At 36.2% G+C, this 14,633-nt stretch overlaps 1 long non-coding RNA gene across 2 annotated transcripts; it reads left to right on the top strand.

Moving 5' to 3' along the window:
- Positions 1-739: 739 nt before the first annotated feature.
- LOC127470478 (uncharacterized) lies at positions 740-4,337 on the top strand. Of its 2 annotated transcripts, none has more exons than XR_007904311.1 (3): positions 740-855; positions 2,604-2,737; positions 4,223-4,337. It is a non-coding gene; the product is annotated as an uncharacterized LOC127470478 (long non-coding RNA). The 2 variants fall into 2 exon arrangements; XR_007904310.1 differs by having other exon boundaries at positions 778-1,034.
- The last annotated feature ends 10,296 nt before the right edge of the window (positions 4,338-14,633 follow it).

The raw sequence follows: 14,633 nt of genomic DNA, 5'->3' as shown, positions 1-14,633 counted from the left end.
CATAGAAACATAATTTGACTTACGAATTGGCATTTTGGATGCTGTTGCTTTAAATATGTGATGAATTCCTGGCTTGGCTCAGTAACAATACTTATTTTCTGAGAATTAAGACACAAGATGATGACACTTAAAGTGGGAATTGAATAACTTTCTTCTTACTGTTTTAGCCTAACTTCCCAGAGCAGACAATTAGAACCAAGCAGTACTGTTGCCTCTCTGCCTTCCCAGGAGTGCTTCAGTGAACCTCCTGGGACAGGAAACAGGGTTAAACCAGGCTCTGATCATTCTGTGCTCTCCTTCAATTTTCTACTTTGTAAGAGGGCAGTGAAGAAGCAATATAAGAAAGTACAGAGCCTCCTGGTAGTGTGCTGCTTTACATCAGCTCAGGAGACTGCAGTCAGCTGGAGGTGGTTTCCAGCTACCTAGAGGGTTGTACTTTCAGGGAATGTGGTTCTGTTCCATGTAAAAAATGCTGACTGGGTCAGGGCTCAGACCCTGGTCTACAACCACGAAAGGTGCAGACACACGACTAAGTTGCATACGTCCTGCTAAAGACTCTCTGGTGCTGTTTAAAGGGGCAAGTAAGGCAGATCAAGATGACATGGTGATGAGTTAAGGTATCAGTTTACCCTTGTAAAAGGCACATGGAACCAGGTATCACAATTCAGTGTTATGGTGTCATCAAAAAGTCCTTTGCCTCAGTGACTTCAGATGGCCTACACCTTGGGTGGGTACAGAAGTGTAACAGGGTGTTAGTACTACAGGATGAAAGGAATACCAGAATCACTACTGCCATGATGCAGCAGGACAAGTGCCTGAGTCCTGTGGTTCTGCTTGTGTTCTTGCTGAGTGCGGGTCATGCTAGCCAAAATGAGAGCGGGGTCTAGAGAAAAAGTCCTGGTTATCACACACCTGAGAAGTAAATTTTATATACTTTGGGATTTTTACCAGTAAACCTTGCTCATATACAAAGTAGAGGAGATAAAAGAAATAAAAACAAGACAAACATCAGAGCTTCTTGTTGCCCTCGTGAGGTCTGCAACAAAATTTTCATTGATTTCAGCAGGGAATTTTTTTTGCATTTGGCTTGCACTAGCCACCAAAGAAATTATGAAGTCAAAGACACTTCTCTCAGGCAGTTTGAGTAATGTCCATTATGTAAAAACTAGTCTTCAGCCTCATGCTATTTTCCCAGTAAATTTTGGAGGTTTTACATTTGTTGTTTTTAGAAACACACTTTTTCAAAGAACGCTAAGAATTCATCTGCCATTTGTGTATTCATTCAGCCTTCTCTCTGTGAAAGTCTATTTGCCTTGAGAAAAGATGTGTAATGGTTTTATACGGGATATAAAATTTCTCTCATAAATGTAATATGACTTAATAATTAATGAATGTCAGAAGACAAGCTGGAAAGCCTAAAGTCTAACTTCTATCTTACTTTCTATCATCTCAGACTTTCAAATAGGTCAGGGTTTATAACTAGGTAGATATTAAAAGTCCAATTCTTTTTAAATTGAAACCCTATTTCTCCCTTTAGGTGCCTCTGCCCATATAACGTAGCATCAAAATTAGGTAAATATAATGAAATTTATTTCCAATTTAATGTTCCTTAAAAATGTAAGAACGTCATACAGTATTACATGTATTACTCCAAATCTTGTATATATAAATTAAAGTTAGGCTAATAATAATAGTAATATTTATATATTAATTTAAATATGCCTTCGTTATATATTTTTTTTTTGCTAGCATATCTGGAGGAAGTGAATTGTAAACATTATCAAGAATAAAACTATTTTTCTGGACAATTAAATGTAAAGGGAAATTTTAAGTTTCATCAAAAAATTGGTTTTGTTTGACAGAAACAGGATGCTTTCTTTTGATTAAGTGATTTTAGTGTATATTTTTAGTTAGGTTGACAAAATTATTTACATAAATGTGTTAAAATCCAGATGAAAAATATACTAATTGGATGGAAAGCAATCAATAGAATTTTATAGAATATAGGGCTGACATATGGTCTGAATAATTTTGCAATTTTCTGTGATTTCTTGAATATAAAAATTTCAAAATTATATTAAGATATTAGACAGCACTTTAGAAGTGTTTACTTTCATAAAAGGGAGTCAGATGCCTGACAAGGTTTTAAAGCGCATAATAGGGCTACTATACCTACTAGCAACTGCATTGAGAGTTGTGAAAACTGGCATAACAGGGTATTTTTTGTGCCTATATAATTAACAGATACATATCTTTTTCCATTTTCCTAGCATTAAGCTTTGTACTTCACGTATATCAGCTTCTGCTCTGCTCCTACATATTTTACTTCTGTTCTCTTTCTTGGAACACTTCTTTGTTTGTTTTCCCTTTTCCTTCCCAGTTCTTTTTTATCTCCTCTTTTCTATGTGGAAAGAGAATATTTGTTGAGGACACAACATACAATAAATGCTTCACTTAGGCAGAGGTCAGCAAAATTGCCAGTAATATCCCTGGTCAAAAAAATAAGCTGACACAATTCAGGCAGATTTGCAATTGACTCCATAACTTTGTCTTATCAAGATCCTATATAATGCAGCACTGAATTGCTAACTCATTTCTTGCAGAAGAACAAGGTAGTGGAAGATACAAAGTCATTGGAAGAGTACATAAAGAGTTTGAAGAATTAACTTCTGAATCCAGCAAACCAATAAAGTAGACAAAAAATATGACACCAATCTTCTAGCCTGATTTCAGTAAGGTGGTGTCATCAATACAATTCTATTTACTAAGTTTAATTATTTTTCTTCTGAAGTTGGACTACTTCCAAATGCATACTTTAATTGTTATTCTCCTTGGAAAATGCAGTCCAAATCTTCCCTTTTGTTTAAATTCAAAGCCAAATAAATGTTTTTATATCCTTTTAAGACAGAATATTCATTGCAATTTTTAAAATAAAGATAACTAAATACATAGTTGTTATAAGTTTAGTAACAGTAGATTATCAAATATATTTACATACTTAGCAAGTCACTGCTTTAACAGACAGATTTCTTTCTTGGTGTTCTTTCAGGAGTCAAGGAGAAACGAACATTTGAGACCTATTTTGTTGTCCTCTTTTGAATTATATATCAGCACTGGAAGTGGAAAGAATGCTGTAGTTCTTGCAGTGAAAGTCACTATTCAGATAAATTGAGAATAATTTGGTTTATTTTTAAAATACTGTCTGAAGTTTGGCATGGACATATTTATTCCAAATAAAGCGAAAATAAACCCAAGATCAAAAAATGTAAAATGATACATGCAAACTATATTTAGAATAGTCCTAATGTAATTCTCAGTTGCTGGATTGATTTGATCTTCTTATTGTGGGGAGAAATTGGACTCTGAGATATTATCAACAGCTTCTAACTCCAATTTGATTATTGCTATAATCCTGACAGTGATTGATTCTGAGTAATTATTTCAGAAGCAGAATTAGATTAAAAAACAATATTCCAGATTATTGAAGACTCCAGCCCATCCTTGTAATTAGTTCCGTCTTAGGATGTATGATGCTATCATATTTGAATAATTCAGAGTGAGTTATTCACAAGGAGCCTATGAGACTACACTTTTACAGGAAAAACAGATAAACAAGAAAACATAATATTTCAAGAAACAGTACATTGTAAATTAGCAGCCTCATTGCAGTAAAGTTTACTTTGCCAATGTTTTCAGTTTACCACGTAGCTCCTAAAATATTACTGGGTACTAAGTGAAAGCCTGGTGCTACAATAATCAGTGATCATGCAGTCATAATGGTGATTTATGATTACTCATGGTGTCATTATCATCATAATTATAGGCTATGAATTAATTTTTCACAATTGGCATCTGAATAATTTTCAACTGTAGGCCTTTCCTTTGTGAGAAGAATTACTTGCAGATAACGATCATAAAGAATGGACTCATGAGAATGAGCCCAACCAAAAAAATACGTTTAAAGTTCTTGAGCAATATTCACTTACTGTTTTCATTAATTTTGTTTACAGTAATGATGGTTTGGACTAAATGAAGCTTCATTGTGCTAAATACTTTAAAGAATATGTAGAATGAATGGTAGCTGTCCAAAACACAAGAGTAACAGGATCTTATTAGAAAATAAAGAAAGAAATATGTCTTACATATTGTAATTAGTGGAAACTAATATCCGCATTTTTTTTCTCCCTTCTTTTTTTCCTTTCTCTCACCTGATTAATTGAAGGAGTGGACTCAAAATATTCCATAATCCAGAATCATTTTGAAGATCATGATTCCTGTGACTTCCTTGGAGCCCAAGGTGGAGCGATCCACCCTGGAGAAACCTCTTTTCATCAGGTACGTTGGGATTTGAGAATAAGCATTTTTTTCTCCACACCCATTCTGTTGGGCTGATGTGTCAGGGTTTTGACTAAGACACAAGAAGAAAAGTTATTTCAGGGCTGTTCCAGCTAGATCCAGAGAGGTATTGAGTCAGAAGGAAAGGAAGGCATTTAATTCTATGGTGAAAGAAGCAGAATCAATAAATCACTGCATCATATATGGAAAACTCTTATGATTCCAAATATCCCAGGCTTTGATCCTGGGAAGATTTCAATCTTTCATCTTTTTGTCCTCATCTAAAGCTCAAGTCATGTTCTAAAGGAGAGTGATGTAGCAGAGGGTGGAATAGTTGTTGAGAAAAGTGTTGATAAATTTTGAGAAGTTGAACAAGGATAAATGAAATGAGAAAAAGGACATAGAAATAAAAAAAATTGATGGGAAACCGACTAAAACTTTGACTTTTTAATTTCTTTTTGCAACTGTTTTCATCTCTTAAAGTGCCAAAACCTTATAATACATGTTATTTTAAACTATTAAGTGTACATGCAGTAAATTAATCTTGAATATGGGATGGCATCAGAAATTAATTCTATTAATCTAATTCTATTAATTCTATTAATCAGAAATTAATACAGTGGCCTTGGTGGTAACAGAAATTAATATGATTAAGAACAACTATGAATTTTGTTACAAATAAACATAGCTCTGATGCCTAAGCTTGGCGCAAAATTTAAAAGTACAAAAAGATATGTCCTGTTTGAACAGTATGAGATTAATGAGCATTCCATGTGAATAGACACAGTCTAACAACAGTTCCTTATTTTGCACCATGTTCACGGTTCTTTCTATCACTGGGAAATAAACAACATAATGCCAACACACAACAGATGATGAAAACCTCAATCTCTTACAAAGCATGTATGGAAATTAGCACTTCTCTTGTATCTCTGACTTTCCCAAGGGGATTATATATACTTTAACCTTTAGTAAAGACGATGATCTATTCCTGTTTCTTGAAAATTCTTTGGAATAAAAATGCACTAATGTATTTAGGACATGATCATGGAAACAGTAGGTAAGGTTACTGGAAGAACTTTTTCATGAAACTCCATATTAAAGTCTTCAGAACATGAGTAGATGTGCATTTGAACCTCCTCTTCTATTTTTTTTATGCACGAAAATCCTCCTTTTTTTTCCTTCTAAATATAGTAACATATTTTGTTTTTTTACAGTACTTCAAAACAGGTAGAGTTCTTGATAATAAACGCACTGAATAGTATTCTAATGAGAAAAAGATTTCTGTGGGTTGTAGATTGAACAACTATAACTTCTCTTAGCTTCTCTGACAATGTTGAAGGACAAAATCCAGTGGTCAGGTAGTATTTTTTTAATCAGCACTAAACTGATGACCCCTGAGGTTTATGAAGTTGTATTACTCCCTTCACCACCACATTACTTTTTTCTTTTTAATCAACAGTATTAGCCGTATTGGTAATTTTGATTAAGACTATATCAAGAACAATTTTTATATAAATAATATTGTTTAGACCCAAGAGTAAAAGGGAGCAGTTTGGCTGCATATTTTCAGTGGAGAAATACTTTCCACATTCTAGGCTGTTTAAAATAATCTTATTCTTCTAGTATATCACACTCTATATAGCTCTTACTTATTATTTAAGAGTATAGCAATTTAAACAACTCTTATTTCCTATATTTACTGTTTTCTTGTATTATTTCTAACAAGAAGGGGAAACCTTATGAGAAGCTGCTGAGATCTCTTGGTTTTTTCATCCTGAAGAAGAGGAGACTGAGGGGATACCTCATTGCAGTCTTCAACATTCTCACGAGGGAAAGTGAAGGGGCAAGTACTGATCTCTTCACTCCTGAGACCACTGACAGGACTCAAGAAAACAGCATGAAACTGAGTTGAGGGAGGTTTAGGCTAGACATTAGGAAAAGGTTTTTCACCTAGAGCATGTTTGGGCACTGGAACAGGCTCTCCAAGGAAGTGTTCACAGCACTGAGTCTGTCTGAGTTCAAGAAGCATTTGGACAACGCTCTCAGGTACATGGTGTGATTCTTGGGATGTCTTATGCAGGGCTAAGCGTTGGACTCGATGATCCTTGTGGGTCCTTACCAAGTCAGGATATTCTATGCTTTATGATAAGAAGGTTTCTTTACATCATTAAGACAGAAAAAACAAATCCTCTGATAACAACCCTTCTACTGTCCTGAAACACTTTAAACTGCTTAACCTCCCACTCCTTTTCAAGTGTGCTGTTCCCAGATAAAAATGCTAGCCTGTTCAAAATGTTTATTTTTTTAGTGAACATCAAACTAAACACCTGTAACTAGTCCCAAATTGTCTATTCTTTTATGTTGTCGAGTGTATAGAAACAAGAGAAAATTCTTTCAATATTAAACCAGTATATCTTGATTTCTCCAAAGGAAAAAAACATGATTTTCTTATATATATTACTTTTCCTCATCTCTTACTTATAACAACACATACACTTTGACTAGCAGTGTGACTGATAATATTGCCTAGATAGTAAGTGAATCTCTGTCACTCTATAAAAGTTTTCTTATCTTTCTTAGCTTGTCTTCATTATAACTAAACCAAATTCACTCTCTTCCAAATGATTTCTTTTCTGACAGTATTAAGGGAATGTCATTCAAATAAAAAGAAACAAAAAAAAGGAAAAACAAAGCAGCTATAAAATATAAGTATTTAAATATAGTTAACATTTGTTTCCGTAATGTCATTTCAACAAATGTAGAGAAAATTTTCTCTGTTTTCAAAGCCAATCATGTAAGAGGGACCTGAAGAAAAAAGAACCCTCCACATGCATCACAATTCTCTTCTTGCTGCAGCCATTTCTTACATGCTTAGGTGATACATCCATCCTCATTAGATATTGTTCTTTTTTGCGGGCAGACTATCTTTAACAATCAACTACACTAGACCTTACACAGAATAAAAAATAACCTACCTTTGTTCCTTTAGACCCTTTTACACAGTCTCCCGTCCCTTCTTTCAATTAATATTGTCTTTTCTAAAATCACTAGACACTTTATATTTAATTTCCTGTGTGTTCATATACGCCAGAATACGTTAAATTACTTTCTTTTGGCATAAAATAGTTCAGTTACAATACATATACAGAGAGTAAGATATGTTCTTGTCTCCTTAATCTACTTGTCCAATCAAACATTTTTCACATATTCTATACAAAAAATTAGTATAATAATAATATTGTAACATCACTGTGAGAAAGCAGAATCTTTCTAGAACAGATATTAACTATTTGTAAATAAAATTTTCTAAAATTATTTTCGGTATTAATAAATATATGTTAAATTTAGCAACCAAGTTCAGGAACAAAGGTCAAGAAGCTGAAAACTTCAATGAACACCTGATAATCACTTACGATGAATCACAAAGGTGAAACTGAACTATAACACCTACATCTACTGAAAAAAACCCAGTTAACAGGAAATCACTCAAGTACATGTGTAGATATTAACCCCTTAGCATTACATATGCTTAGGTATTTAGCTTTAATTAAGGATTCATTTTAATGTATTTAAGGTAATTTATTTGCAGTCTCATCACCATTATTATAATTCATCATACTTTCATGCCTGGATATTTGACATGGCTAAACAGAACAACCAGTAAACAAGTGAACAAATCAAAATCTGAATAAGATGAATTTCAAGAAAATATGTACAACTCTTTGTCGTGTACCTTTGAAATTACTTTTTATTTCCAAACCCAGAGCTGCTTGAAATGTCTTTCAGTTATTTTTATGCCAACTATAATTTTTCTAAAACTTAGCCTAATTCTTCTACACCTGTTTTCTTCTTTGTATGAGAGCTCTTATTATTGGTGATATTTTGTGGAAGTGTCTTTCTTCTGCTTTTTGTATTTTGGGCATTGGAGTAGAAAATGGCTTTCAGTTTTGATCTCTACTCTGTCTCATCAATTGTAGACCCATTCTTCCATAGGTTTCTAGTACATTTTATGTCATTCCTGGTTTCTAATTCTAATCTGTGGTAACAGAGTCTGTATTTTGCTAGAGCAAATAATCTGCATATAAAGCTAAGATTGCAATAGAAAATTTGTCTGAAGTTTCTCTTCACCCTCACAATCCAGGCTTTTATTGAAGAAAAAAATGTATAGGAAAAAGATTGTGTTTCTGTCTACATATAGTTGCATATCTTATATCAAATTAATCTTTTGGCATACACACGAATTTTAAATATGGCAAGGTTTCACCTAGAGTCTTTCCTTCAACCTGCTTTAATGTCTAATTAGAATTCACGTCAGGAAAGATGTACGATTTGTCCTTTTTGAGGATGCTCATTTAGCATAAGTACAAGACTATCTCAAGTCACTGTATATATCCATTTTTATTCAGCAAAGTGTTTTTTGCATATTGCTACTAGTATACTGCTCCTGAAGAATACAGTGCAGAGATACCTCTAGTGAGCCATTTTTAAGTTAATTAGCATGGCACTGGGAGCTGTCTGGGCATGGTAGCAGGGAACACCACAGAGGTTAAATTATCCTTCTTCTGAGGCAGTTTTTCAGTAGATTAGATTTCACTTTAACTGAACTTCATGCTATTGTAGCTACTTTGCTCCTGCATGTCTGAGTAAACCTGTGAAAATCTAGTTCAGATTTCTGTATTTTTTAATGTAGAGATGTTGAAAATGCCACTGACTAGCCCTTATTGATAGGACAAAATTTTTGTAGTCCCACACAAGTTTTATTGTGAAAATTTGAATAAAAAAATTAAACAAAAGGAAATGCCAGCACCAAGTTAGTATTAAACATCCTATGATTTGCATCTGTCCTGGTGAAAACTCTGATGTTGTTTCACCTCAAACTTCTGTGAACTAAATGATATCTGATAATTTGAAAGGAACAGATTCTACTAGTAAATGAGAAATTAAGAATTGCCCCTGTACAGGTAAATTCTCTTTTGATCTAAAACTCCCACAAGACAGTGTTCTGCTCTACTTTGTCTTCATCCAAACCATGCCACAGATGTGGAAAGAAAATATAAGGCAATGAATTTGTGCCGTTCTGTGTTTCTTATTCTGCTAACACAGTGGAATCTAATTCTTTGGTTACTTGATCACTCGTTTGTAGTAATATAAGTCATGTTAACTCAACTCATCATGGCTAGGTTTCACAAATGAAGATTTGGGAAAGTCTCTATCCACATTTATTACAAACACGCTGGTGACTAATAAGGCAAATACGAGACAGACATATCCGATTGCAAAAGGTGCAGCAGAAGGACTCCTTAGGTGGTATATTCTGCAAGACACGATTCTTTCTGCGTTGCCTTTTCTCCTCAAGGGTGATCCTGCATGCTTTCTCAAAGGAAGCAGCAGCGTTATAGATGGTGTGTCTCCAGGCCTCCCGATTGGAGGCCAGAGTAGACCAGTTATGGTGGTCAATATAACCAAGGCTGAGATGTTGTTTCAGGGAGTCCTTGTATCTTTTCTTCGGGGCTCCTCTCTTGTGGCAGCCAGTGGCCAGTTCGCCATAAAGCAAGATCTTAGGGAGGCGGTGGTCCTTCATCCTGGAGACGTGTCCTGCCCAACGCAGCTGTGTTCTCAGCAACATGGCCTTGATACTTGTGACTGCTGCCTGTTCTAGAACAGATGTATTGGTCACATAATCTGATCAGTGGATGTTTAGAATTGTACAGAGACAACGCTGATGGAAACATACTAAGAGTCACAGGTGGTGGCAGTAGATGACCCATGATTCAGATCCATATAAGAGAGTAGACAGCACAATGGTTTTGTAAACACTGATCTTTGTACTTTTTTTCAATTGTTTTTTACGCCATACTCTTTTATGGAGTTTTCCAAAAGCACTATATGCCTTTGCTAACCTGTTGTCTATCTCTCCATCAGTCTTACCATCTGAGGAGATGAGGCTACCTACATAATTAAACTGCTGAACTGATTTGAGCTCTGGTGATATGGGGATGATGGAAGACTTCCTGAGGTGCAGGTTGATAGAGAACTTCTGTCTTCTTTAAGCTGACTTCCAGCCCAAAGAGCTCAGCAGTGTCTGCAAAGCAGGATGTTAAACGCTGCAGAGCTGCTTCTGTGTGGGCAACAAGGGGGGCGTCATCAGCATAAAGCAGCTCCTGGACAAGATGGTTTAAGGTCTTGGTGTGGGCCTTCAGTCGCCTTAGGTTGAAAAGGTTTCCATCAGTACGGTATCGAATGTAGATATCGTCCTGATCATCGAGGTCTGCCGTGGCCCTTTGAAGTATCATGCTGAAAAAGATTGTGAATAGAGTTGGTGCAAGAATGTTAACTCAACTACTCAACTACTAAAACCAGAACCAGTTTTACCCCAACAGAAGTCAGCAGTTCTCCTTTTCTCCCAAGCCTTTACCTGAAGAATGCATGGAAGCCAGTGAAAAGCTGAGACTAGTTTGCCAGTAATAAGAATGATTTGTTGCATATCAACAAGTACTTCTGTCCTGAGGAAAGTGTGGTCTCCTGTTCCTAGTCATACTGAATACTTAGGTTTTCATATGAAATTAAATAACATAAATTAAATCTATTTTATGTGATCTGTTACAACAAATGTGGGTAGGGCTAAGGAATGTGAAAATTCCTAATGTATTGCTGCTCTTCAGTAAGTAATGATGCTGGACATGTTTCAAACTTTAATGTTTTCTCTTGGGCTTAATAAACTCATAAAAATATCCACTAAATTAATTTGTTTTCTAACTTCTTTTAATGATCTTGGACTTGAATGTATACACTCTGATCTTAGAGGGTTATCATTTTGCAAGTTTCAAATCTTTCAGTAATCATTAACTCTGTTATCAAGATACTTTCTAATTTCTTCTCTTTTGTCCTGGTAAATCTAATTTCTGATGTAGGTAAACGTTCATTGATTTCATTTGTACAGGCTGTGCTTAAGTAATTGGTTAACATCCCTTCTATTTTCTTATCCCGTGTCTGTCTAATTCCATGCTAAGCATTCCTTTGAAGGTGACTTTTTCACTGTTACCAATTCACAAAATGGACTGGATATTCTTAGTCATTTATGTGAGAAAGCCTTCACAGAATCATCATTTATTATATGTCTTTTGTGGGAGATCTCTTAATTCTTACAGGTAACTTTCTGTTCCTATGCAATTGCCTGAAATTGCCCCACTGAAAAACTCAGGTATAACAATTTGTTTTTCAAGTCAAGAAAAGCTTTAATTCAAATTATGGTCAGAAATATTTCAGAAACTATCCTGGGAATAGATTATGAAGAAAACCTTATGGCCTCCTACATGATTCCTGGATTTTGTGTTAAAAGTGTCCAGCACCTTACATTTGTTTATAACTTCTTTATTTGATTGCTCTGCAGAAATAAATATGAAAATATATAATAGAGTAGCCCTGCTGCATTTATTTTATAGTAACAAATCAACTTGACTCTGTGATTACATTCTCAGTTTTTCGTATTTCAGAGATAATAGCCTCAACATTGTGAAGGCTAGAGCTGACTCCAGGCTCTAACAGACAGTTCCTGTTATGCAAAAACTAGGGTATTTGAGAACAAAGAGAAGTGGCAGAGAATGTATCTTTATGATATAATAACATTACCAGTGAGATTAGTGTGAAACAATGCAGTTAAAATGGAACAATTAATATCACTGGTATTTATATCATCACCTCCAGGTTACAGTGTTAACACCATAGGGGAGTTAATGGGACATTTCATATATTCTCGATCTGTTTTTGCTATCCTACTTGGTAAGTTTTTACTCTCTATTCTTGTTTAAAGAGACACCTTTCCTTCCTAAAAAATTAAAAAAATTTTAAACAGAAATAAACCCAAAGAAGATGATCCAGAGTTAGTTTTGGTTTATGATGTTATAATTCTGGATTAGCTTTGTTATGAACTTTTTGGTGCTCACAAGATGAAAAGTCTACTTTTCCTTTACAATTTCTGTTTACTTTTTACCATATAACAGAAGTTATTTTGATATTTCCTTTATAAGTATTTTTGACCGGTTTTATTAGTGGATGTTTGCTTTTATCACAGAAATTACTATTGTAATGAACTCTAACATGTCTTTGCTACATTCTCACTAGAAACTCTAATAAATCACTGAGGTTTTTGATAGACATGTCTTGTGAAATGAGATGAAACAGTAGGGAGCAGAGTTTGTGTTGTCCTTCCATGGATTTCTGTGTTTTACATATCAGTAAACTCAGTATCCAGAAAACCACTTTCAGAAATATCAGTTTTCCATTCTGTCTTATTACATTCGTCTGCCTGAAACAATTACTCACATATTTCTTAAGGATTCTTTTAATGTGTGTGGTTTTCAGTAGGTGACAAGATTTCACATCTTAATGTGCAAAGAGAAGTAGGATCACAGGCTGAGACTGATGTGAGGCAGATGAAAAGCACAGCACTGAAGAAAGACAGCTACCATTGGTGTCTGAGTGCCTACAGAATGAGAACGCGAAACCTGCTAAAGGAAGGATTGAGAAGTCTGGGCAGTTTGAAGTAGAGATGGTTTGGGCTTCTAGGCAACCTGCCTTCTGATTTGTAGTCACTGATTGACAGAAAGCTGTGGTTCGAATTGCTATCCCCTCCCTCAATCAGCTCGTGATGCTTTGTCTGATGCCCCCCAGGACATGGTTGGCTCTCCTGGCTGCCAGGGCACTGCTGACTCATATTCAACTTGTCATTGACCAGGACCCCCAGGTCCCTTTCCCCCAGGCACTGCTTTCCAGCATCTCATTCCCCAGTCTGTCTGTACATCTGCACCCATCCCAGGTGCAGAATCTGGCACTTTGCCTTGTTGAATTTCATGTGTTTGATGATTGCTCAATCCTCTAATTTGTCAAGGTCTCTCTACAGGGCCTCCTTGCCTTTGAGGAAATCAACAGCTCTTCCCAGTTTCATGTCATCTTCAAACTTGCTTAGTATCCCCTCCAGTCCTGCATCCAAGTCATTTATGAAGATGTTGAAGAGCACAGGGCCCAAGATGGAGCCCTGTGAAACCCCACTAGTGACGGGTCACCGGTCTAACGTTACCCCATTCACTATTACCCTCTGTGCTCGACCTGTGAGCCAATTGCTCACCCACCACATGATGTGTTTATCCATCTGTGTGCTGGACATTTTCTCCAGAAGGATCCTGTGAGAGACAGTATCGAAAGCTTTACTTTTGATATTTCGATTATTGAAATCCAAAGAGTTACATCAACTGGCTTCCCTTGATCAACTATTTGGGTTACAGGACATCAGGTTTCATAAACAAAACTTCCTCTCATGAAGCTGTGCTGGCTGTGACCAATGACTGCGTTGTCTTTCAGGTGTTTTTCAATACCTCCCAGAATAATCTTCTCCATAACTTTACCAGGCACGGAAGTGAGACTAACAGGCTTGCAGTTTCCACGGTCCTCCTTCTTCCCCTTTTGAAAACTGGGACAATGTTTGCCAGCTTCCAGTCAGCTGGGACTCTCCGGATTCCCAAGGCCACTCAAAAATCAAGAGAGGTTCTGTGATGACATCAGCTAGATCTTTGAGGATTCTGGGATGAATCCCATCAGGCCTCATAGATTTGTAAGGATCCAGCTTGAGCAGCAGATCCCCCACAATTTCATGGTCAACTTGGAGTTGATCATTCTGGCAGTCATGGTCCTCCAGCTCAGGGCACTGAGACCCCCTTAGTCTATCATCAGTGTTGGAGAGACAGGCAAAGTAAGTGTAAAACACCTCTGTCTTGTCTGTCCTTGGTTGTGAGGTGACCATCCTCATCCTCTAATGGCCCAATGATATTTCTATACTGCCTATTGCCATTAATATATTTGAAAAACTCTTTTTATTGTCCCCCGTGTTTCTGGCCAGTTTCCACTCAAGTTGAGCTTTGATCACACAAATTTTCTGCCTACGGTGTCAAGCAGCATCTCTATTCATCCCATGTCACTTGACTGCTTCCACTGGGCATACACTTCTTTTTTTGCCTTATTTCCATGAGAAGATTCCTGTTCATCCAAGCCAACCTTCTGCCTCTCCTGCTCGACTTCCAGCATTTGGGAACTATTGCTCCTGTGCACTTAGGAGGTATGTTTAAAACGTACCGGCACTGATGGACCCCAGGACCTGCTAAACAATTTTAACATTTTTGTTAAAAAACTGTTTTTGCAAGTGCTAGAGTCCATCAGTGATGATGCTTCCTCTTGTAGGTGCCCTGGGATTTTTTGGGGGTCAATGCAGGGGGAAAAGGTTTAAGTAGTTATTACAGGTGCAC

Source organism: Manacus candei, unplaced genomic scaffold (assembly GCF_025592945.1).
Source record: "Manacus candei isolate 608988 ecotype Guabito, Panama unplaced genomic scaffold, ASM2559294v1 h1tg000021l, whole genome shotgun sequence".
Taxonomy (NCBI): domain Eukaryota; kingdom Metazoa; phylum Chordata; class Aves; order Passeriformes; family Pipridae; genus Manacus; species Manacus candei.
This window is presented reverse-complemented; position numbering and strand designations above follow the sequence as displayed.